Below are 26,433 nucleotides of genomic sequence, written 5' to 3'. Positions count from 1 at the left end.
TTTCCTAAATGAGCTCAGGACAAATGAAGATAAGCAAACCAACAACCCTACTGAGAGAATTCTCATGATTCAGAGAACTGGCCATGCTACACATGACAGTTTCCCGTACGCCAAGAGCTTTGCCTACCTTAACCGATCTGCTCCTCCCAAAGCTCTGTGAGGATGGCAGGACTATTAATCTCCAAGCCACAGATTAGAAGAGTCATGGTCATAGAAGTCAATAGCTTGCCTAGAATTCAGAACTGGGCTAGTAGGAAGTTAAGAGTGCCAAACACTGCATCAAACTCTGTGCTATATTGCACCCTTAGTGCAACGAACAGATGCAAAGTAGGAGGGGTGATTTAAAGTACCCTCCTCTTGCTTCCTCATCTGCCTTGGCTCAGAATCCAAGCTCAATCAAGAGCTAGGACCCAACCCCTTCAGAATGCCATCTGAAACTACAGATTCATCACAACCCATTTACTTCTTTCATTTCCACTCTCTCCATGGTGTGATTAGGGCTAATTACTTTACTTCCCAGTAAAACTAGCATGTTTCAGGGTCTTACAGTAAAACGCTATGCAAGTAAAAAACAGGGCATAGAATTAAACACATCTCTCCCTTTGGAAATTTTCCACTTATCTGAAATGAAGTGATCAGACAATCCTCATTTTTTCCAAATATAAAATTGCCAGTTTTTATAAAAAAGAAAATGGGAATGAGGGATGGGTATCTATGGGATTGTAATTCAAGAAAATAAAAGAATTTTTCTTAAAAAAAATTAAAGCTTATTCGTTGGCCAGAACCATGAATGAACAGAACAAATGAGTGAAATTCCTTTCCTTGTACTTTTTTGCTTTCCTCTCTGACATAGTGATTTTTTTTTTTTTTTTGTATTTTATACAAATTGACCAAGTTTGAAGTAGCACCTCCCTGAAGATGGAGAATCTCATAAGACATAATGGATTCAACTTCCAAGTGACCAACTGACTGGCTCCATTTCTAGAATAGAAGCCAAGTTTTGCTTTAATATAAAGAACCAGATAGTTTCTCAACAAAGGTTTCTGCCTGGTAATCCAAAAAGCCTTCTCCAGTCTCTGGTTTAGTTTACCCAAAGCACACTTTGTTGTTTCCCCCCCCCTCATTATAGCTTCCAGCAACATGCCGTATCACTTGAGTCTTCCTCCAAATGCAAGCTCACCTTACCGACATGGGCAGAGTTTTCCTCCTCCTATGCTGGCTGCCCCATTCTAAAGTTCCTTTGCTGATTCATTCTCCTCTACTTGATCTTTAGCAGTTGGGATTGCTCAAAGTTCAACATTTGGCCCTCTTTTACTCAACATTTTCTCTCCAGATGATTTCCTCAACTCGTTACTTTGGTTACTGTCAGAACAGCAGGGACTACTAAAGTTATAACTCTCTAGATCAGACCTCTCTCTGATCTCTAGGTCCCTATGTCTACAGACCGCTAACATTCATGGATTGCTCACCAAGTGTTATGCCAAGTGCTGTACATGCATATTTTTAATTTAGTCTTTTATACGTTTTCATATTTTACTATTTGCTTTGTTTCTAAGTATACGTGTAACATACACATTCCTATAAAACTTTAAGGGATTAAAAAAAAAGATGACGAGTCATCTCAGCTCACCTACAATTCCGCTTCCTATACCACCTCATCTCATGCCCACACCATCAAGTATGAACTCTCAATCTTCACAACAACTCAGTAGAGGTAGTGTGACTGTTATCTGCATTTTACAAGATGAAGAAAGTGAGGCATAAGAAGATTTAAAAACTTGTCCAAGGTCTCTTGGATAGTAAGTGGCAGAAGATGGATTACACATTCAGATTCATCTTACTCCAACACCTGCACTATTTCTTTTATTTTTAATTGTTTTTTAACGTTTATTTATTTTTTAGAGAAAGACAGACAGAGTGTGAGTAGGGAAGGGACAAAGAGAGAGGGAGACAGAACTCGAAGCAGGCTCCAGGCTCTGAGCTGTCAGCAAAGAGCCCAACGCGGGGCTTGAAATCACAAACCGCAAGATCATGACCTGAGGCAAAGTCGAACGCTTAACTGACTGAGCCACCCAGGTGCCCTCCACTATTTCATTTTTATTCTGTTACTTCACCTGGGCATCTCTCAGAAGGCATCCCAAATTCAATTGTCCAAACTTGAACTCACAATGTTTCTGCCTTGTACCCACTCAACCAAGCCTAGTCCTTCTGGTGGGTCTTAATGCTAGCAAATGACATACCAAATACCCATGTGTTCACTGAGATAACCTCAGTTAAGAGGTTACCCTTAACACCCCTTCCTCCTTCCTAATCCACAACTAATCAGTCACCAAACTTTGCTGATGTGGTTCCTAAATCTCTCTTGGATGTGTGAGATTCTATCACCACCTCTTTACTAAATCTGCTTCCAGACTTGACATCTTTTAAATCAACCTGCACACAATCACCAAATGGATCTTCAAAGAATGCTCACATTGGAGCATGCCCCTCCCCTCTTTAAAGTCTTTGGTTTTCCTATTGCTTTTAGAATCAAGTGAAATATCATTAGTATGGCTTCCAAGGCCCTCTTTAGTCCAACCTCTGCCTCCTTTCCTAAAGCTGTCTCTACCCCAGTCACACTGATCTTCTCTTAGTTCCTCAAATAAGTCATCCCCCTTTCACCCACAGAATCTTCACACATGCTCTTCCCTCTGTTTGGAGTTCTGTTCTCCTCCTTCTTAACCAACAGTAGTCTTTTCAGTATACAAGCCTCAAGTTGCCCGGGTAAGCCTCTACTGCCCTCTTTATGTATTTCTTGTACTACTCTACTATATTCTCATACCATTTGGTACTTGCTTTCATCACTAAAGAGTTAATAGACTGATGTATACACGTTTTCTCTACCAGACAATAAGCTACAGGAGGGTAAGGACAGTGTCTGTCTCACTTATCCCTGTGCCTGGAACATTGAAGGCTTGTAGCAACTTATGAAATGAAACTTGGTATGACGTTTAGTGAGTAGCCTACGTCATTGGCTTTCAAGTCTCCATTCCTGGAATATTGGGACGGTGGCACAAGTTTAGAAAAACGTTACCTCTTTTAGGCAAGTTGGATTCACTGCCAGCAAGGTGGCTTCTGGTAAGTGTATTCAGAAACAGTCCAAACAGTTCAAGGAGTTAGAGATGTTCTCCGATGGATGTCCCTAGGGAACAGAAAGAGGGCACTTGAAATCTTGGCCTTCTCCTTTCCCTCTCCTCTCAACCCGAGAATCGTCAGAGGAAGTCTAAACATGACTGGAAAATCTTTTGCAAACTTGCTTCTCTGTTTATTTCCAAATAGTACTGTTTTAATTGATTCAAGTTTGTGGGACGGGATTCTAATTTCAAGACAACTCCCCAAACAATTCACCACAGAACAGAACATTGGAATTATGGTAGGTATAATGAAAATGCCACTGCATTCTAATATTGTCTCGTCCTCCATTGCTCCCACCCACAATTGGTTTTTTCGTACCAACAAAGACACAGCTGTATGAACAGCAGGCTTCCATCTGTGGTCTCTTTTGCACTTGCACCATGCAGATCTGGAAAAGCAAAAAACGTTCTTTACTTGATTTTACGTTTTCCATCATTTTGCAAGTGCAGAAAGAAAGAAAGAAAGAAAGAGCTGAAAGATCCTAGATCCTTGGGGGCTTTCCCTAAAACTGGCATTTCCAAGAAGTTCCATAGTCATTAGTTATATTTCTTTTGTCTTCCTAAATAATGTCATTGTCAAGAGTAGAGAAGCAAGTGGGGAGGGATGAAGGACAGAAGGAGGACCATCTTTGTCCCATTACCTGGTAATGAACCGCAAATGTTCAGGGAAACTGCATCGTTATGCGAAAAAATAAAAATGATAAGGCACCTCGTGTTTTAGAACAGTTGTCAACTTCTTTATTCCCATTATGTCCTTCACTCCCCATCATTGGACTGCCGTCAAATATTCATCAAGCAGGTTTACTTGTCACAGGTCATCTCAGCAGACTTTAAAGCCTGCAGGACAGAAAACGTCCTGGAAGTTGTAGTGTTCTCTGATCACTTGGCTACTGCTTTTATCAGCTCTCTAGATGTTTGTTCTGTGCAGTTTTTCAGGCCACTGCTGCCACCGACTCCGTATTTGTTAACATGCTTTTAGTGAATCAACTCGCAATCAACTGGCAACCGCCATTTATCCTTCAATACTCAGTTCAAGTGTCACGTCTTCAGAAAGTTCCCTCATTTCTACAGTACAAGTTAAGAATTAAAATAGCCATTCTATTTTTTCTCTTATTGTTACAGGTACATATCAATCATACCTCTGGTTACAATGCTCTAATTTACATCCATGTCTAGATCCTTAATTCACTGATTCTACTATTTCCTACTTTTGCTTATGTCTCTAGAATCTAAAATATGAATGAGTGAATGAAAGAATGAATGAATGAAATTCACAGTTTGATTTTTATTAATTTCTTAATGGTACAGCAAAATGCACCAAATAAGCAAAAACTCTACGAAGTACAGTATGCCATCCATTGTCCAGCATACTCCCTATAATACATGAACAGGAAGGTTTTCTCTGAAGAAATCAAAGACAAAACTAAACTCAAATTCTCATTTCTGTCTTCTCTCTGATCATTTTTTTACCATTTTAAAATACAAAGAATAACAGGGTGCCTGGGCGGCTCACTCGGGCAACTGACATCGTCTCAGGTCATGACCTCACGGTTCGTGAGTTCAAGCCCCACGTTGGGCTCTGGGCTCACAGAGCCTGTTTTGGATTCTGTGTCTCCCTCTCTCTCTCTTTCTCTGCCCCTCACCACTCATACCCTGTATCTCTCCCCTTCAGATATAAACATTAAAAAAATTTTTTTAAATACAAAGAATAAGAAACCAACGCTAATTGCGTAACTATCCAGCTTACTTTACCTTGCCAAACTTTAATTTGCTCAACTAAGTCTTGTAGGGATGGTGTGTGGATTCACTGGGGTCACGCACAGCACATCTAACAGCCCCTATTATAGTGCCTTACAGACAGTGAGTGGTAAATAGTACTCAACTGTCATTTTTATGAATATCAGGAACTTAGCGTCACATTTTGATTTTCCCCTATTCTCCCCATACCCCTGCTCGTACAAAGCTGTTAGCCATAAAGAACTGATCAAAAGACAGGAAATGAGAGGGAAAATGTAAAATCAAAATGGCCTAAAACCCAGAAAATACATCTTTGAAGAGTAACAATATATTTTATTAATATCAGATCCACAGGCAATCTATCTAAAGGAATTTTCACTACCCACGTGTCACTTCATCTTTGATAACTAATGCTTTGACATATCTTTTGGCTCAAAAGACTTATCACCTTGTAAAGCATGATATGTGTTTACTGGAACAGCTGCCACAAAAGCAGTTCTGCAAATAAACTTTGTTTAACTTGCTGCTTTCAGACATTAGGGAATGATCTTTAATATACATATATAAAAGACATACATATATATATATATCAAAGGCACTATAGTTATGGTTTCATAACTATAGTAGTCTAGTTAAAATTAATAGACAAAAGACTATATCAAAGAGTAACCATATCTATATCAGCTTTTGTATCAATGACTCAAAATGATTCTCTTTCTTTTTTCTTTGCCTTACAATAAAAAATAATATACCCGACATTAATTACAAGCCAAATTTTAAACTTAAAAAACAAAACAAATGTATTCCTAATATTTTCATCACGTATACCAAGACCTCTCATTTGCTACCCATGTAGGCATAATCAATAAGTCAATCAACAAACATACTGAGGACCTGGAAGGCACCAGTTTGCTGTTACCTGAAGATTTGTAGGTAAATAAAACACCCTACTTTCAAGAAACTTATGTTCTCGTGGATAAGACAGACTAAGAAATTAAAATTTTCATACTTTGTAACAAGTATCATTGTAAAGTTAATGATATGGTGCTGTGGATCCCAGATGAGACAGAGAACCACGAAAGGCTTCCTGAAAGAGGAGGCATAAGTTCAATTTTAAAGCATGAACAGGAAACATTAGTCACTCAAGGAGGAAAGAAGTAACAAGGGGGAGGGACTGTGCAAAGATGTGAATGCCAACAGTATAACTTGACCAGAGAACTACAAATAGATCATTATAGTGCCGTGTGGAGTAATCCAGAGACCATGGAGAGGAGACAGGGCTTGGAAAATAGCTTAAGATCTTGAAGGGTCTTGCATGTAAGGAACTTAAGCATTCCCATTCATTGGTTGCTTGATTCATTCATTTACTTCAAGTGGGAGAGGGACAGACAGAGAGTCAGAGAGAGAGAATCCCAAGCAGGCTCCGCACTGTCAACATGGAGACTGACACAGAGCTCGAACCCACGAACCGTGAGATCGTGACCTGAGCCGAAATCAAGAGTTGGATGCTTAACCAAGTGAGACACCCAGGAGCCACTTAAACATTTTCTTGACAGCTACTGACAACCATTTATGAATAAATAAGAAAGTGACATAACCAGATCTGCATCTCAGTAGATCACTCTGGCTGACTTGTACAGAATGGATCATATGCAGAGAAATATCAAATTCTGTCACCCATGGTAAATGCTCTTACATAACAACCTACTGCCCTTGAAACACAGAAGCAGAATTAAGAATAACTTCACAAAACAAAATAGAGTTGTACAGCATGTGATACGCTGATATTTTCTATTGTTTAATTGTTTAAAATTCTGGCCTTGGCCTACCAAATTGATTTCACAACCCTCGAATGGGATGTGACCCAAACTTTGAAAAACCCTTGATAAGAAGAAATAAACCAGAGTCGGGAAGATCAGACAGGAGGTTACTGTAGTAATTCAAGCAGTTAAGAGACGTGGACTTAACTAAGGCAACACAATGAAAGGATGTGGTAACTTCTGCCTTATTAATAAAGCTCTATTTGTTTCTCTTGCTATAACCTAGTGAAGTTACTTGGCAGCATGAGTACACTTCTGAGATAGTCATCATCTGAGTGTCTGCCATGTTTCACACTGTGCAAAGAGCTTTACACATATATCGACTCTGATTTTGATCGCCACACTGCAGGGTGGATACTGCTGTCTCCATTTTACAGACAACAATACCAAAAGCCCAGGGAAACTGGGTAGCTCATTCAAAGTCACACAGACATAGATTAAATTAGTATATAGCCAATATTTCTAGTGCCAGTTTATTCATACTCACTACCATACAACAGTCTGATGAATGAAAATATTTCAGTACCTCCTGATGACTATTTAGATTATTTCCAGCTTTTTGCTCCTCTAAACAATGCTACCATATATATAATATTGGGCCTATGTTACTGTGAAGCGAATTCCTGGATCATAAGATGGGATTGTGTTATAGAGCTATTTTATTTGTATTAGGAAGTCTCCATCAATTCCATTTTATTGAGGGTTTTGAACATGAGTAGTTGGATTTTTCCCTAGGAATTTTCTGCATCTGTGGAAATGATCATATGATTTTGCAATGCATTTCCACTAGTATGACAGGTTTTAATGTTTTTTATTCTAATATTAAACCATCTTTGCAAAACCCTACCTGCTCATATTTCTTTTTTAATGTACCAATGGAATCTGGAAAACCTTTGATAAGAAGAAACAGGCAAGAATCAGGAAGATCAGACAGGAGGTTACAAGCAGGAAGCCATGTGGACTTAACCAAGGCAACATAATGAAAAGGATCTGGTAACATAATGACAAGTATTAATACACTAATATACATTTAGTTGAGAGCTCTGTATCAATATTTATAAGTAAGATTAGTCTGTTGTTTCTTTTCTGGTACAATCTTGTAAGTACTTTTTAAAATATGATACCCACTTCATAAAAGTAAACTTGAATTTTTTCTTCCTTTGTAGAACACAAAATCTCCCAAATAATTAAGGAGCCTAATAGTCATGTCATCATAAAAGTCTTAGTTGAATTCTTGCATGAGGCCATTGGAAGATGGTGTCTTTTGTAGGGGTGGACTTAGGTACTTTCTATTTTGGTCATTTTCATTTAGTCTAAAATGTATCCCTTAGTTTAGGATTTCAAAGTATTTGTACAAAGTTGAGTAGTCTCTTAAAATATTTAAAAATTTTCTCTTTTTAGGCTGATTTATCTTTTTGGCTTCCTGATTGTGTACAAATTATACTTTATCCCCTTTTTCTTGATCAGGTTAGCTAGTGACATCATTTTTTTTTTAAAGACACAGCTTTTGGTTTTAAGGTATTTTTGTTTGCTCACATTTTAATTATACTGTTAGTTAATTTCTTTTGATTATTTTGGTTTATTTTAGTTTTTAACTTTTTTAATTTGATTTTTAAATTCTTTATTTCCCATTTTTTAGTCTTATGGATATAGGATTTAATGGAATGTTTCCAAGTGTGAGAATGTTTTGTGGGGTTTTTTTTGAAATTAATTTTAGTTTAATTTTAGTTTAATTGCATTATAGAAAGAAAATGCTCCTGTACCATATCTAATACTTGGGATTAATGGATTTTTCTATGGCCTACATTAGGGTCAATTTTTGACTGTTCCTTATACATATATAAATACATAAAAATACACCAAAAAAAAAATATATATATATATGTGTGTGTGTGTGTGTGTATATGTATATATATATACACCTTATATATGTATGTGTATATATATATATATATATATATTTGTTATATATGTTTTGATTAGGTAGCTATATCGGATCTACTTAATTGCACAGAAAGATATATATGCAAACATACGTGTGTGTGTTTGTGTATAATATTATTAAGGGTTCCTACATGCATTTCCTCACGTAGGAACCCTTAATAATACTATAGTTAGTTAGCAAACTATAGACTGGCCCAAACTGTTTGTGTGAATAAAGTTTTAGTGGAAAATAGCTACACCTATTCATTTATGTACAGTCTCTGGCTGTTTTTGTACTATATCAGAATTGAGTCCTTACAACAGGGACAGTATGGTCCACAAATTCCAAAATACTTACTGTTTGGCCTCTTAAAGAAAATATCTGCTGGCTTGGTTCTATATCATCACTAATTTTCAGTCTAATTCATCTGTTTTGGATTTTAAACATTATTAAAATTTTTTTATATTATTAACCTTTTGTCTATTTCCCATTCAATCTCCTATTGTATAAAAGATGCTTCTGTGATTGTGCAAATACAGGTAATTTTTTATTTTCATTGTGAATTTTAGCCTTAAGTTTTATAAAGTACGTTTATGTCTTTTTATTTTCATGTTTGTTTTGTTTGTTTTTCTATGGTCTTCATACAGCAATTCTTTTCTTTTTCAAGTTTTTATTTAAATTCTAGCTGGTTAATAAAAAGTGCAATATTAGTTTCAGGTGCAGAACCTAGTGTAGATACAACACCCAGTGCTTATCACAAGTTCCCTCCTTAAGACCCATCGCTCATTTAACCCATCCTCCCCGGCCCACCTCCCCTCCAGCAACCCTCAGTTTGTTGTCTATAGTTAAAATCTATTTTCTAGTTTGCCTTTTTATGCCCCCCATAGTAATCTGTTTTGTTTCTCAAAGTCCACATATGAGTGAAATCATATGGTATTTGTCTTTCTCTGACTTATTTCACTGAGCATAATACACTCTAGCTCCACCCACATCATTGCAAATGGTAAGATTTCACTCTTTTTGATGACGGAGCAATATTCATATATCCATTATATATGTGTGTGTGTGTATATATATATATATGTCACACCTTTAGCTATTCATCAGTCATTGGACATTGGGCTCTTTTCATAATATGGCTATTGTTGACAGTGCTGCTATAACCATTGGAGGGCATGTATCCCTTCAAATCAGTATTTTTTACCCTTTGGGTAAATACCTAGCAGTTCAATTGCTGATAGGAGTTCTATTATTATTGAGAAACCTCCATATATTGAGAATCCTCCAGAGCGGCTGCACCAGTTTGCATTCCCACCAACAGCAGTTCCCTTCTCCACATCCTCGCCAACACCTGTTTCTTGTGTTGTTGATTTTAGCTATTCTGATAGGTGTGAAGTGATATCTCATCGTGGTTTTTATTTTTATTTCCCTAATGTTGAGCGATGTTGAGTGATGTTGAGCATGTGTCTGTTATAGCCATCTCTGTGTCTTCTTGGGAAAAAGGTCTATTATCTTCTGCCCATTTTTTAACTGGATTGTTTTTGGAGTGTTGCGTTTTATAAGTTCTTTACATATTTTGGATACCAACCCTTTAGCAGATATGTCATTTTCTTTTTTTTTTTTTTTTTTTTTTAATTTTTTTTTCAATGTTTATTTTTGGGACAGAGAGAGACAGAGCATGAACAGGGGAGGGTCAGAGAGAGAGGGAGACACAGAATCGGAAACAGGCTCCAGGCTCTGAGCCATCAACCCAGAGCCTGACGCGGGGCTCGAACTCCCGGACCGCGAGATCGTGACCTGGCTGAAGTCGGACGCTCAACCGACTGCGCCACCCAGGCGCCCCTGCAGATATGTCATTTTCAAATATCTTCTTTCATTCTCAAGGTTGCCTTTTAGTTTTGTTGATTCCTTCCTTCATTGTGCAGAAGCTTTTTATCTTGATGAGGTCCCAATAGTTCATTTTTGCATTTGTTTCCCTTCCCTCAGGAGACATATCTAGAAAAAACTTGCTACAACCTATGTCAAAAGAGGATTTTGATGGTTTCCTATCCAACAGTTAGATCTTTCATACATTTTGAATTTATTTTTGTGTATTGTGTAAGAAAGAAATATGTCTTATTTTTTTTCCAATTTAAATTCTACCTTATCAGATACCAATATTTTGACCACCGCTCTATTCTCTTGATAAGTCCTCGACAATTATTTTAATTTCAACCATTCTGAATCTCTTTCATTTGGGTCTGTCTCATATATAATGTAGTTTTGGATGTTGCTTTGTTCACCAATCAGAAAATATTTAATAGGTAAATTAATCTCTTTTACTTTTTTGATATGATCCATATTTTGGCTTCAACTCTGCCATACTGTTTTATGTTATATAAAATACTTAGCACCCTCCCTACATTTGGTTATTTTCTATTTGAAAATAGAACAATAGGGGCACCTGGGTGGCTCAGTCCGTTGAGCATCCGACTTTGGCTCGTGTCATGATCTCACAGTTTGTGAGTTCGAGCCCCATGTTGGGCTCTGTGCTGACAGCTCAGAGCCTGGAGTCTGCTTTGGATTCTGTGTCTCCCTCTCTCTGCCCCTCCCCTGCTCATGCTCTGTTTCTCTCTGTCTCAAAAATAAATAAAACATTTTTTTAAAAAAGAAAGAAAATAGAACAATATTACAAGATACTATTTTTTTTCTTTTCCCTGCATCTCCTTGAACATCTAAGTTGAAACAATATTAGTGTACTCCCAATAATAACTATGAAGTAATCAGTAAGCTTCTTAAACTTTTCAAGTGTTTATTCTTCCCTAATATTTTGATAGTTATTACATGTTATCATTTTTAGAGTGTGTAGCTATTAAGCACTATATGTTTTCTTATAAAACTACCATATGGTTTTACCATATATGTAAATATATGTTTAATTCTCATTATCAGTATTATGTCAACTTTTTTGTTCTTTATTACTGCCTAAAGCTCATTCTCTAGTAAATTCCTCAGAAAAAAAATACTCCCTGAATTACTGCACGTTCATAACTGTGTGCAATAGTTCTATCAGGAAGTCAGTTTAGCTGATTATAAAGTGATTGGCTCACATTTTCTTTTATTGAGTAAAGACTATTATCTTTTAGCATAAAGCATTACTATCAAGAAGTCTGATGACATCAAATTTTCTTTTCTTGATAAATGTCTTGATCTTTTCTCTTACTGCTCATTTTTCTCTTTCTTTAAAGTCCAGTAATTTCACTATAGCTGACAGTTCTGCTCATGTTTTAAGTGACATAATTCTAGGCCAAATTTCAAGATAAATGGTGATTTCTTTCAATGTACAGTTGTCTTTTTATTTCAAAACCATTTTCAAGAGTTACAGTTTTTAGTACTTGTTCTTTTCCATTGTTGCAGTTTTCTTATTCAAGGATCCCTAATTATATGTATATTGGACCTTCTTTGCCTATCTTCATCTTGCACTTTTTCTTGAATTCTTGTGTCATCCTACATTTTGCTTTCTTTTTGCTTGCTATTTACTTTCAGGCGTCATTGGTGCTATTCATTTATTTTCATGTTTATTCTAGACTTTATTTATTTGTCAAATAATTTTCTTCTTTAAATGTTTTAAAATTTATTTACTTAAGAGACAGAGTGAGCAGGGCGGGGCAGAGACAGAGAGAGAGAGAGAGAGAGAATCCCAAGCAGACTCCACACTGCCAGCACAGAGCCTGATGTGGCACTTGAACTCATGAACTGTGAGATCATGACCTGAGATGAAACTGAGTCAGATGCTTAACCAACTGAGCCACCCAGGCACCCCTGAAATAATTTTATTCTTTATATTTATTCTTGTTTTAGTCTCATTTATGCTGTTCTTTCATATCACCTACAACTTTTAATTTTTAGCTCATTTTGAAATGTTATGTTATCAGGTTATACTTTTTGTTTTATGGGCATGTCTTCCTGGCTTCAACTTTCTGTAGAAACATTATTATGCTCCTTATTCTTGCTTTCCCATAATTACTAGACCTGGAATTCAATGTAGTTTTCCTTAACTTGCAGGAAGGATGGATGGGTTGTAATAGCTTTTCTAACATCACTTAGCATCTACTTGTAGTAGAGTTCTAATGAAGTGTTAGAAGCTATATTATCTTACTTTCTGACAATCCCTTGGCTCTGTGCCCCTCCTCCAGTATTATATAAATTTATTTCTGCTCCTACTGACACGGTTCTGCCTAATTCACATTACATTCGTGTCAGTTTCTCATAGGTTTGTGTTTCGTTTTGAGAGTTGATAGTGTTGCTCTGGACTTTCCAGACCTTACCATATACCTTGCACTCATTCTCAAGCTGGTATATAAAAACTTTTCTCTATTTCAGCTGCTGTTTTCAAATTGGCCTCTAATATTTTCCAGTAAGTACCTGTTTATTTTTAAATACTCCTGGTTTTTTGCTTCTTATTATTTGCCTACCCCCAGTTTATACAATGTCCTGATTTGTCTTTACCTCCTGTGAATTGTAGTGTTAGGAATACCTTGTCTGCTAGTTCGATTGTAGAAAGTGCCCCCTTTTTTTTTCCCCAAAGTGACAGCCTGATTGTTTGTCTGCATTTGTAGAGAGGTTCAAAAAGATTCAAAAATTATACCACTTCCATAATTTTCTCAAAATCCTTATCTAACTTTTTCAAGTGATATTTAAAAGGCTTATATATGATGACAACCAACACTTGCAATTGTGACCTTTTATACTCATTTTCCCCCAGAAATTATTACTAAATCTGCATTACATTTTTTCTCCTTAAAAAAAAAATCTGTCAGATGACTTCTATAGATAAAGGTTTCAAGAGTAAAATTCCTTTTTCTAAGTGTTTTTAAATTGTTATTCTCAACTGTTTGGTCCTAGATCTTGGAATGAAATCCTCCCAAGGCCACCATGTCATCACATTATACTTAACCATTTTGGCTTTTTTGAAATTTATTTTTGGCTCCTACATATTTTTTTCTGGATATATTTTGAAATCATTTTAAAATACATATTTTATTCTGAATGTTTTCTATTTGCAAGAGCAGGGACCCTCAGAAATTCAATCTTTAATGTTGCTAGACCCAAAGGACCAATTTCTTGGTTATTGTTTTTTAACAAATATGTAATATATACTTAATAAAATAAAACATCTTACTAAGTGAGAATTTAGGTTGTTTTCAAATTGTATCTATGACTTACAATGTTTTACCAACATCCTTGAGTACTTTTGTGAATATTTCCATAGAATGTATTCTTCATTCTTCATTGTAGAATTGCTCGGTGCATATTTCAAATTTTGGCCTCAATTTTCAAACTGCTCTTGAAAGAAGCTATAAGAAAGATGTACATTTTTATTCTCAGTCTAGCACTGCTACTCTTTTCTGAGAACTGGGAAGTGCAACAAACATACATATAGGGCTCTGTGTTGTAGAATGGAAGTGAGTCAAAGATCAACCCATGAACAGGTCCAAGCTTTTCCTCAAAAGAACTTTGAGGGTTTCCCCAACTCATGGACAGATAGACAACTGATTACTTTAAAAATCATAAGTGACAAGCCAAGGCTACAATAATTTTAACTTGACAAAATGTCCTATCAACATCAACAAGCCTGTACTTGACCAGATGGTATCACCCTCCATTCAACTTAAACCTTCTAGTCTTCTCTGTTCAGTGTGTGGGTCCACTCCACTGCTACCATGCTTTGAACTTTGCTTCTTGTTTGCTATTTAGAAAATAAGTCACACTCTCTCAAGATAAAGGAAGTAAAAACAAAGCAACAGAATATAGAAAAGGTACAAGAGTAAGAGGATTATGTCTTAAAACCCAGAAAAAGCAGACACATCAGCAAGATAAAATATTTGGGGAGGAAAAATAATATATAAATAACAGCAAAAGAAAATTTAAGATAAATGAAAAAACTACCAATATATTCAAAGCACAAAACCAGAAAGATGTTAATAAAATTAATAACATCAGGTAAAGAGAAAAGAAATCTGAAATAACAAAGGAAAAAGAAAAATGTCATTGACAAGAAAACCATAAGGCAAAGAGAAACATTGAAGAATACAAAGAAGGGCACCTGCATGACTCAGTCCATTAAGCCTCCAGCTCTTGATTTCAGCTCAGCTCATAATCTCATGGTTTGTGAGTTTGAGACCCGCATAGGGCTGCATGCTGACAGTGTGGGAGCCTGCTTGGGATTCTTTCTCTCTCCCTCTCTCTCTGCCCCTCCCCTGCTCTCTCTCTCTCTCTCTCTCTCTGAAAATAAACTTAAATTTTTTTTTAAATAAGAAAACAAAGAAATTTAAAATAGGACAAGTAAACTAAAGCAAACATTTTCAAGTATTACATAGATCATATCATAGCAAAGATACATATTAAAATACTACTATTTTCCGAGCAGTAAAATAGCAGACACTTTTAAATACATAAGAAAAGAGAGCAAAGAAAATGAAATAGAAGTAAAAAGATTGACACCTCACTGAAGGCAGACTTCTAGGTGCAGGCTATCTCATAGCAGAACATGGAGAAGCCCTTAGGACATCTTTTTAATACTCGCCATTCCACTTCGAATCTCTACCAACTCTTGAGTGAGACTTTATCACTTCACTGTCTGTAAATTAACTGAATTTCCATTTTGAACCCCCATGTCAGATGACAGAAGCTAATTCCCATCAGTATGCTTGAGCCCTCTCTCCCTTTTATTTTCTGCATGGAGTCTAAGTTCTCAGGGGTTCACGAAGTATGACAGTGTAGTAGAGTATGCAACATTCTTTTGATTCTTGAAGGCTGATGTCCACATAGGTATGTATGGATCTATTATCTTCTTGGACACTCACTGTGATCCTTGAAGCACTTTAGACAGCCCTCTTTTCTGTCTGTTTGGCTTTTTTAAGACGGGTCTTCTCTACTACTTCCAAAGAATCTGTACTCTAAGACATGGGGACCATTCTGGTGGTTCTGTGAAGAGGTAGCCATTTAGAATCCTACTGGAATGTCACCGTAATGGATTTCAAACTCTTCTCCAGTGTCTCCCAGTCCGACTGGTGTTTGACTACCTTCATGGGTCTATCCTGGAAGAAGGATCCAGGACCTGTCTTCCAGGAGGCAGAGCCTCTCTCATTCTTAGCCCAAGGAAATCTTTTCTGTTTTCCAAAGAAAGCTCCACTCTCCTCAAATCCATGCCACCTGTTTAGCTTAAATCTTGGGCCTTTGGCATTTTCAGTTCAAAAACTGTTTAGAAAACAATGAGCCCTGACCAACCAGCAAACAGAAAGAAAGGAGAGAAAATGGGAAATATTTGGAGAAAAAAATATTGGATACTAATTTCAAAAATATGTTCCTACTATGTAGTCCCTTTTCTCACTATGTCTTACTCATTTCAGAAATTTTTGAACTAAATTCAAAAGGTTGCTTTTAATATTGATTTTTTTAAGAGTTTTAGAAACATTTTCTTCTTTTGGTTTACAGTAATATTCTTTTTGTATTAAAATAATAACAAGGTCAGGTTCACACTTCATTATTAATACCCTTGGCTAACTAAACATTGGCCCTACCCTTGGTGAGCTTCTATGCTAAAATTTGGGAGTTGGCTTTTTAAAGCGTAATTTAAAAAGAAAACATGAGCCTGTAATTCTGATGAAAATGCGGTTTTCATGGCCTCCCTTTGATATTAAAATAATCTTAAATTTTAGAACTTGCTTTTTATCTTGAATTGAGACCAGCTTTAGAAGAATGGTGAGAGGAAGGGAGGGGAATCTTCTCCTTTACTGTCAGGTCTACAGATGTGGAATCAAAGCTTCTGTCCATGAGACAATTTCCAACGATATTCCATTGTGCAGTTTATGCCTTCTTTCTTCCACATCATCTGGATGGAAAAGAATGAGGTGTTACTCACTGACAGCCAATTAAGAGGTCTTTGTCTGAAAATTCCACAGAGGAGCTGGCAAGGGGGGTTGAAATCTATCTTGTGATGTAGTTGCAGAGGCAATGGCAGCTTTTCTTCAAAACAAAATGTATTTAATTTGAAACCTTCATGCCATATACCATTCTTAACATATTTTTTCCTATTAACAATCCAGAGCTCTGGTTCATACAGATCTTTCTGATGATTCTAATTTAAACATTCAAAAATGATCATTATAAAGAAATATAATCTGTAATATCTACCTTTGTTCAAGGGAAATTATACATAAATCACCCAAGTAGGAGAAATATAAAAACCCTATATCGATAGGTAATACAAAGCAGAAAAAGAGAAAGTCGGCATTTGGGTTTTTCTATGCCCTCTTAATTCTACAAATAACTCATTTGCCCCAATTAACGATCACAAATGAAATGACTGCTAATTGCTTTACTAAAATGACTTTGTTAAATTTTCCCACACCATTCCTTTAACACAAAACCTAAACACTAAATAAGGATTCTAATAATACATTCTCATTGACGAGAACATGAAGGGTCTGTCTATAACAGTTTCATAAAGAATATAATCAGGGTTAACAAAATAAGGAGAAAAAATCATACAGACTGAAGAAGCAACAAAAATTAAAAAAAAAAAAAGAATGTGAAAGAAAAGAAATAAACAATGAGGCTTCCAAAAATCTACAGTGTGTGTTTTTTACTATCTACTTCCCAAAATGGGTTAAAATACATCCCTTCCAATAAGGAATAGCCAATTATGTAAATCTGTACTCTTCACACAGAACACTGAGGCCGGGAGGAAGAATGAGCAGATGGAGAGACCCTTGGGAGAGCTGGTGTAAATAAAACCTCCTGAGGCAGAAAGAATCCGTTCACTCAAGGGAAAAATCCAAGCTTTTTCAAACTGAAACAATTTTCTCTTTGTGCACTTAGCTATTTAAAGAGCACAATACAAATGTGCAATAATGAGTTGGATCCATCATGATATTCAACCTTCCAAGGCAACGTCCAGGTCTGCTGTTAATAAGTTGTTATGGTTGATCATTTTGTAGAAAAGAAGATTCGCCTTTCAGAGGGCCATTTTTTATCAACTGTGTTCATCTCTGAATTCACTGTTCAAACTCACTTCAAAGGTCGTCATAGGCAAGAGATCTCAGGCATTTTCTCACGGGCCTCACCAAGCACAGCAGTTGTCAGAAACACAGAGATGCTCATTTGGACGTGATCACGATGGTGGTCATGTATCTCACTGCTAATATTCACAACATCATTACAGAATGGGAGGAAGAAAAAGGTGGGTGGAATTTTATCTAACATACTATTTTTCATGGACAGCTTTTATTCTGTAGTCTTTTTTTTTCCTTTGCCTTGTCTCTGCCCTTTGTCTCTTTATCCTGTACAAACTCTCCATTACCTCTTCATCTCACCTCTCGTGAACCAATTAAGCAACCTGGTGGATATTCTTCCCTACATTTCTTCTTGGTCGCTGAGACTAATGAAGGGAGAACTTGCCTTGTCAGAAATAACTGTGGCACAGGAATAGACAAGTAAGTTAGTGGAATAAAAGAGAGGGAAGAGGGGCTCCTGGGTGGCTCAGTTGGTTGAGCATCCGACTCTTGGTTTTGGCTCAGGTGATGATCCCAGGGTTGTGGGAACAAGCCCACAATGGGCTCCATGCTGAGCATGGAGGCTGCTTGGGAATCTCTCCCTCCCTCCCCCACTCTCTCTGTCTGTCTCTCTCTCTCTCTCTCAAAATAAATAAAAAACCATTTTTTTTAAAAAAAAGGGGTGAAGAGACATAAAACCTAATATAAATTGGAGCTTAATGTAGGACAAAGGTGATATTTCATTCAGTGGGAAGAGGTCATTTATTTCATGAATGGAGCTTGAACAACTGGTTGTCCATCCGTAAAAAAAATTAAGTTGGACCCTTAGTTCACACCAAATGCAGAAACAAATTCCAGATGGATTAAAGACTTATGTATAAAAATTAAAACAATCAAAGCCTTTCAAAATGCTTCATGTACAATCCTAGAGGCAGGAGAGAATGCTCTACCAATTCTGGGAGCCCAGACACACTAAGAAATTACGGAGCTATCTAAATATTCAAAATTAAAAATTTTGTTGGGAAAAAAGACCACATTGGCAAAAAAATATTTACAACAAACCCAACAGGTAAATGATTCATATTTTCATTACACAAATAGGTCTTATAAATTAACAACAACAACAACAACAAAAGCAAACAACCCAACAGATGCTGGGGTAAAATACATAAAGAATCCTCTGAAAGCAGAATACCAAAAAGCATTCAACCCTGTTAAGGCCACAATGAGGTAATTTACAGCCATCAGATTGTCAAAAAGAAAAAGTGAGAATGCCTATTTTTGGCAGGGATCCAGGAAAAATTCTACTATATTGCTTTTAGAAATGTGAATTGTTAGAGTTTTCTTTTTGTTGTTGTTGTTGGAAAGCAATCTGCAATATTCATCAATTTAAAAATACATGTACTGTAATCCACATAATCCCACTGCTACGAATTTATTCTACAGAAAGAATGGCACTAAGATATAAAAGGATATATTTACAAAGTATTTGAATGAAGGATTATGCCAGTGAGAAAAAACAGAAATAAAGGGAATGTTTATCAAGAGAGGAATTCTTGAAAATATCGTTACATTCATAAAATGTATTACACAGCATTTAAAGGAACGCGTTAGAGATATGCTCGTTAATTTGAAGGTGTTTCTCCAGTGTGGTTCAGTAAGGAAATCAAGATTCAGAGAAGCTTATGCGATATGACCTTTTCATTTTTAATGAGAAAAAATAATATTGTGTATGGTTATGTTTTTTTTTTCTTTTTAAAAATAACACCTCTAACTGACATAATTCACTGTCTCATCGGGTACAATTTAGCATGTCATTTATTTTTATATTCATTTTAAACTGCCTTAGAAACCTACCAAAGGAAGCCTAGAGCACAGACTGTCTACCCAAGCTGAGGACAGACACACAGAAGGATCAGGAGCTTCTTGAAGCACAGGCATAGTTGAAAGATTAAACACTAAACATCCCTGGTTTCTGGTGCCAAGTAGAAGCATTCTTGGTAAAGAAAGTCAAGGAACAGTAAAGTCAAAATATATTTCACGTAGAGTTTCTTGGTGCTTAATAACTTAAATGAAACTCTTTCCTGATTATTATCCCATTACCAGACAAAACCACGGCTAAGAATATGATTGACAACTCACTCTAGAAAGATTTTCTACCTCCTGGCATCCTCTTCTTTCCCTCACAGCTCCACTACAGATGGACACATGCATTTAAAGGTAAGAACAGATGACAGTGACACACAGCTCCGTTCCAGGGAACGTGGATCGCACCCCGCAGGAGATGTGCACTGTGGCAGTCCTGGCCACTTAAGGTTTAAATACTGAAAATACCTCAGAAAATATTAAACTGATGATTTTTACTTTCTCTTTGAATGCATACTCTGTGGCATTTTCTTATCTCGGAAGTCAAGGGCGGGAATTTCATTTCTTGGGGAGATTTTAGGCTTCGTGGAAAGAGAGGCTTTGCTAAATTCCTCTGTGTGCTCTTTAGCACATTAAAAGCAATCCTGGAAGGCCCAGCTAATTGACTTCTGTGGTATTCTGGAGATGATACCCCAAGTGCTCTTGTTGAAGGCTTACCTAGAGTACAGAGGAAGAAGGAGGTGAAGGAAAATCCCATCCCTGCATCGTTTTCCTGAAGAAAATCAAGGGACACCAAGGCGGGAAGGCACATCAAGTAGACATGTGTTTCCTGACTGTCCCTCTCTGGGTTTTTGTCCCAAGGGTGGGAGACCTGAGAAGGACCCTAGAAGTCAAGGTGCTGCCTCTCAGGCTGCCAGACACCCATCTGGGCTGGACCCCAACAAGACAGGGCATCACAGGCAATGAAGAAGCCTTGAGCGTTGTGCTCAAGCTGATCTCACTCCCTAGGTGGCCCACAGGCTAAGATGGGAGAGAGTGGGCCCAGCACTTCACGGAGCAAGGCTAGGCGACCCTGAAAAGACAGGGAAGGCTGACACAGGAGGGCGATGGTCTGCAGACGCTGAGTGCTACCGAGAGGCCGAATCCACAAGGAGGAGGTGGCCGAGGCCCCGTCCTAAGCCACACACTTACTGGCTGCACATATGGAGCTGGTATAGACACCACCACTCAGGGGGTCAGGGGACAGTGCCTGGGAGAGTGGTGCTAGCAGCCAGCTCCGGGCTGGCTCTGTGCTGGGCTCTTTGCTGACGGCTGTGTGCCTGAAGCCTGCATTGGATTCTGTGTCTCTCTCTTTCTCTCTCTCTGCCCCTCCCGCAACTCGTGCTCTTTCTCTCAATAATAAATAAATAAATAAATAAATAAATAAATAAATAAATAAACAAACAAACAAACATTAAAAAAAAAATTTCCTAAAGAGACTTATGCTCCTGAAAAGAGGACTGAAACAACTGGGATCAAAGTAAACCATTAAACTGCAGCGGGCATGTAGTTCATTTCGGTTTCCCTGCTAAACAGCCAGTGACAGCACACAGAAACACTCCTAAATCACACACAAAAGGAGCTCATTTCCTCTGTGAAACCAGGCGGTGGTGCAAGGGAAAAGCTCTCGGCTGGCACACTGTTGGTGCATTCACTCTCTCCTGTGCCGCTGGCCGACACGACATCACCCCCGTGGGTCTCAGAGACCTCCGCCCTCAAGGCTCTGCTCCCTGGCCTGCTTCCCTCAAGCACACGACCGTCAAGACACGGCAGAGAAGCGGCTCCAGGGCTCCCAACACATCTGAAAATGTGAAAAATACAATGCGAACTATTGCCGACAGGCACATTCTTCTTCTCAGCCCCCTCCCCAGAGAAATGCAGGTACAGAAAAAGATACTTGTAAAAAAGTATACCAGCAGCAAGTTATGAGCCTCCAGCTGAAAACAGCATGTGAGTAAACCTCCTCTCCCTGCCCTTTCACTTTGCCTTTTCTAGCCTGTTTTCACTTCTCCTTGGTTAGGGTTGGATCTTGGCTAAACCAAGATGTTCCGATTCTTTTCTTCTTCTTTTCAAACCACAGTAACTCACACAGGAGCCAAACCCCTTAAGTAAAGGATAATTTATGACAGAGCAGCTAGCGTTTTAAAGAAAATTGTTTTGGGGATGTGAAGGGGGGTGTGTGTAGAAAAGCCAGGAGGTCAGAAGTTGATTCCTGAGTAAGGTACGCCGTGGCCTCCTCCCCAGGGCTGGAGGGCTGGGATTATCACATTACACCAGGGGCCTGTGCCAAGGCCAGTAACAATGCCACCCGGATTCTATTCATTCCCTCTATGGTCTCCACCAAGCCCACAGAGCAGTGAAGCTCCCTGCTCTAAGGACACAGGCCCTGCAGAAGGGCTTGTTTTTCACTGGGAGAGTTACTGAAATGTAAGAGGCTCGGTGGCCTCAGCGAAGAGAGGCCATGTTGCTTGGATATGTGATCCTTAAGCACATCACATGCTTCAAGCGAAGGCAACACGACCCACCAACAGAAGCTCTAAGTGGTGCTTAGCAAGACAAGGTCCAACCAGCACAATACAAAAGGATGACTCATGAAAGACTGTACACGCATGCCGGGCATGTCCCCTCCACTCAGAAATCATACACAGGAGCTGCAGATTGTGACGCCGAATTCCAGCCCAAGGTTACCCTGTTTGAGGCCCACGTGGCTGACCCAAACGTGAATAACTCAGAGCAGGCCTGCAACTTCCGTTAACGGGACAAAAATGATACTAGTTGGCAGGAGCTTCTGCAGTGGGTCTTCCAGATCCGTGTGATGGGCATCACTGGAAGCAAAGGATGAGCCAAGACTGGCAAAAAGTGTTTCTGTTTTTTCTCTATCACAGGGAAAATGTCAGCTTCTGTATAGAAACCAAGACAGTTGAGTAAAAGCCCTCTGGGAGACTGGCAGGGAATATAGGAACACCTAGTGTCTGGGCAATCACTTGAGCAAAAATGGATGGTTTGGACATCAGGTGGAGAGAGATTCTGCTGTGTTGGAAAAGCCACGTTCTAGGGATGGCCCTGGTTCCTCCTGCCTTTCTGGGGTCACTGAAGACAGAGAACCACCCATGTCGGTATGCACAGACACCCGGCTGGTGCTGGCTCGCAGATAATCGTGCCACACTGCTTCCAGAGTCCTGTGTGCCTGTGGCGAGCCTGCGATCTGGGAGCAGAGAGGGCTTCTGTAGTCTACACATGGGCCTCCTCCAGGATTAAATGGGCTGGCAAAAAAAGTGCTCAGGCTCATGAAGACTTCTGTGGGCTGGTAAAATGCGGTTTCCTTGGCCAGGCGACCCTGTGTATGAATCAACTGCCTAACTGTCACACCAGTCAGCTTAACAAACACCTTCCAGCAGAATTTCCCAAATGGCTTATTAAAGATACATATTTTGCATTTCGAGAGCCAGGTTGCTCCTGGAAGATGATGAACTATGCCAGTAATCAGGTAAAATTCCCCATATTACATATGCTGTTTATTATGGCTAAAAGTATATAATGCCGAATAACTTTTCTCTCAGATAAAGAAATTTAATTTATTCCACTCATTTTCCATTTACTCTCTTTTCAGTTTCAATAGGGAAAGAAAAGCAAAAGTGGAAAACAACTGATTTTTAAGAAAATTAGGATAGCCAACAAAGTATGCCCTGCTAGACCAGTAATGATAGGCCCCTGGCTGGCTGTGATGGTGGATACTGTTTCAAACATTATAGCATTTTGCTGATGAACATGCCCCCACTGCATTTCTAACCATTCATTTTCTAAATTGTACTTTTTAAAACTTGACAAGACTTGTTTGGTTACATTACTATGTCCTCTTCTGAATTTCTTTCCTCTGAAAGGTTGCTTTTTTGTTGTTGTTGTTGTTGTTTTTTCCTCCTTAAAGGGCTATTACCTTGCTTGGCACAACTTTCTTAATAGCTAGATGTTCTCAAAGAACCTCCCAGCTCCTGCCTTTCCTGCTCATTAATTTTCACATCTGAATGGTGGATAGAAAAAGGCCAATTTCACAAGGAGAAGGTGCTTCCTTAATAACAATTTACTAGAGAAGGAAAGGGAGTATGATGTCAGAGCAGGTCTGACCTAAGCCCTGCATTTTTGTCTGAGGTCTCCAATCCCTCGATTTTTCTTAAAAAGGCCCAGATCAGCTACAAACCCAAGGGCCACACATCCATCTTCCTGAGAGTTGACTATTTATGCTCAGCGGAGAGGACCTCACATTCCAGGGCCTGTCACATCCAACTCCCTATTGGTCTAGACTGAAATCCAAATATAGAAGCCATCTTCCAGGACTAGTAAGGGAAAGAATTTTTTTTTAATATAGAACTACATAGCCAACATTTACTAGGATATATGTCATTTTTATTGCCATATTCCGGATATCCACAAATCACAAAGTATGTTCCATATCGAGATTTTGGCTGGTATTAAGACCACAGGTTTGGCAGGGCGCCTGGGTGGCTTAGTCAGTTGAGCGTTGGACATCAGCTCGGGTCATGATTGCAGTTTGTGGGTTCGATCCCCACGCCAACAGAACAGAGCCTGCTTCGGATTCTGTGTCTCACTCTCTCTGCCTCTGTCTTAAAAATAATTTTTTAAAGAAAAAAAAAAAGACTACAACTTTAGAAAGATCTGGCTCTTTTCAAAAACCAAGATAAAGAACGATAAAAGGCAACAGAGGCCTAAAATATATTATGAATATGGGTGCTTGGGTGGCTTAGTTGGTTGAGCATCTGACTCTTGATTTTGGCTCAGGTCATGATCCCAGAGTCCTGGGATCTAGCCCTGGGGCATCAGGCTGTGGTAGGGTCCCCTCCCTAAGGAGAGGAGAAAAAAAATCCTCATGGCAACCTGGCTATGTGCTTACGTGACAACATCCCTCATGAACTTGTAACGTGAGACCACTTAATCAGACTACATGTTTGTGTGCTACCACATATGGAGACAAAGAAATAGAAAATGTATAAAAAACTACACCACGTGGCATTCGGGCCTCAGTTCTTCGGGTAGGAACCCAACTGACCAGCGCCGGCACAAATGAAATTGTTTCCCAGAAAGAAAAGCCTCAGGGTCATGACTTTCTGTGCGAGAATCCTGCTACAAGGCTGGTGCTGAGCATGGAGCCTGCTTGGGATTCTCTCTCTCCCTCTGCCCCTCTCCAGCTTATGCCTGCGCTCTCTCTCCTAAATAAAAAAGAAATAATAAAATACATTAGGAATGCTAATTTTACTAATAGTTTTTACTAACCTTTAATATTGAGCTTCAGAGTTTTTCCCTATTTCTTATTATGAGAAATTCTTATGCCATAAGGAAAACAATCACTGAATTCTCCTTCATTGTATCTGGTCTAAAAATTTCTTTTGCTAAAAATCAGGAGGTTCCAAATTTCATGATCCCTCACACCCAGGATGCTTAACTTAGGGTTCACTTGGATGGGAAAAAAATTAGTAGTGCCATCTGTGACTCTGTCAACAGTACAAATTACAGAAATGTTTATATCATGTTCTAACTGGACATAATACAGATGAATTATTTATACTCATTGCTGTGTTCAAATCAGGTAATTTTTATAAAAACCCACTGGCACATGGTGTTTTTAGTGTGCTTATTAAAAAGCAAATCTATTACTGTATTTTAAATAAAAAATATTTTGGTCTCTGCATGTCACAATATTCCTAAGTATTTTGTTTCATGCACGAATTTTTTTTTGACAGATGAAATAGATTATTAGTTTTATTATAATAAGAATCCACAGGCATTCCATACTGCTAAAGGAGACTGTGGCATGCACACACACACACACACACGCTAAGAAATCACGTGCCAACTCTATATATGATTGAGGGTGTAGCCCAGAAGATACACAGAGAAGGATTCAAAGAAACCAGGGAAAAGAGTGTCATGTTTAGTTATCAAGGCTGGCTGTGTGTGGAGGGGAAAATACAGGAATGGGTACCATGTATTTGCTATTCCTGACTCCAACACCTTTGGGTAATATTTACATATTTGTGGGGGAAAAACAGTAAGTGGCAGCAGGGTTGAGTCATAAGAAAATGCTGATTCTTTTTGAGTTCACTAGTGCTGATTACCTTACAGGCAAAATTCATGCAGATAATTCCATTGTAAGGAGAGTTTTCAAATGCCTCTCTGTTTTGAGGGCAATCTAAGAATAACAATTTGAAACAAACAATTTCTCTTCTTCCATAGAAATGTTAATTATTTAAAAAAAAAAAAAAAAGCTCACCTAAGGCCCTACTGAGACCCCACTGTCCTGGAAAGAGCTCCTTCTAATCTTGCCACGTATTTTTGCAGTTTTGGGCTGCCAGTGTTCACAGTTCCATAGTCCTTTCAAATATAAAGTCTTCTCCTAAAATTTGTCTCAAAATCCCTCTAGTGGAGAAGTCACCTATTAAATCACTCCCTCAGAGGACAGAGTGTTGGCTATGAGGTCTGGAATGGAGTACTTAGCATTCCCAAGCAGTGGCTAAGGAGAATGCAGGTGATTGAAGTCATTAGTGGCACTTTTACACTGAAAGTATTTTGCTCTATTTCCTTACCCATCAGAGGCCCCTTTCGTGATATTTAAAAAAAAAAAAAAAAGTCAGGCATTTAAAAATGTAACGTATAGAAAAGTGAAAAGAAACAGGTTAAGGAGTGGTTCATACTAGAAGGGACTGTCAAGAATTGGGAACTGCGTTTGCCAGAAATTTGGGGCCCAAGGAGAAATTCCTTACAAAATTGATGGTAGCAATTTTTTCCATCTGATTTGTCCTACCTCCTTATTCCTTCCCTTCTCCTCC

General features: G+C 38.3%; 1 long non-coding RNA gene across 2 annotated transcripts in view; it reads right to left on the bottom strand.

Moving 5' to 3' along the window:
- Nucleotides 1-3,076: 3,076 nt before the first annotated feature.
- The window catches only part of LOC123606570, a 256,727-nt gene continuing 233,370 nt past the window's right edge, over nucleotides 3,077-26,433 (bottom strand). For both annotated transcript variants that reach the window (XR_006716344.1, XR_006716350.1), the window contains exons 5-6: nucleotides 3,493-3,562; nucleotides 3,077-3,181 (exon numbers count right to left, since the gene is read on the bottom strand). This is a non-coding gene — a long non-coding RNA (uncharacterized LOC123606570). The remainder of the gene's footprint in view (nucleotides 3,182-3,492; nucleotides 3,563-26,433) is intronic.

Source organism: Leopardus geoffroyi, chromosome A1 (genome assembly GCF_018350155.1).
Source record: "Leopardus geoffroyi isolate Oge1 chromosome A1, O.geoffroyi_Oge1_pat1.0, whole genome shotgun sequence".
In the NCBI taxonomy this organism is placed as follows: Eukaryota; Metazoa; Chordata; class Mammalia; order Carnivora; family Felidae; genus Leopardus; species Leopardus geoffroyi.
The sequence above is the reverse complement of the archived record's forward strand: the minus strand, read 5'-3'. Positions and strand labels throughout refer to the sequence as shown.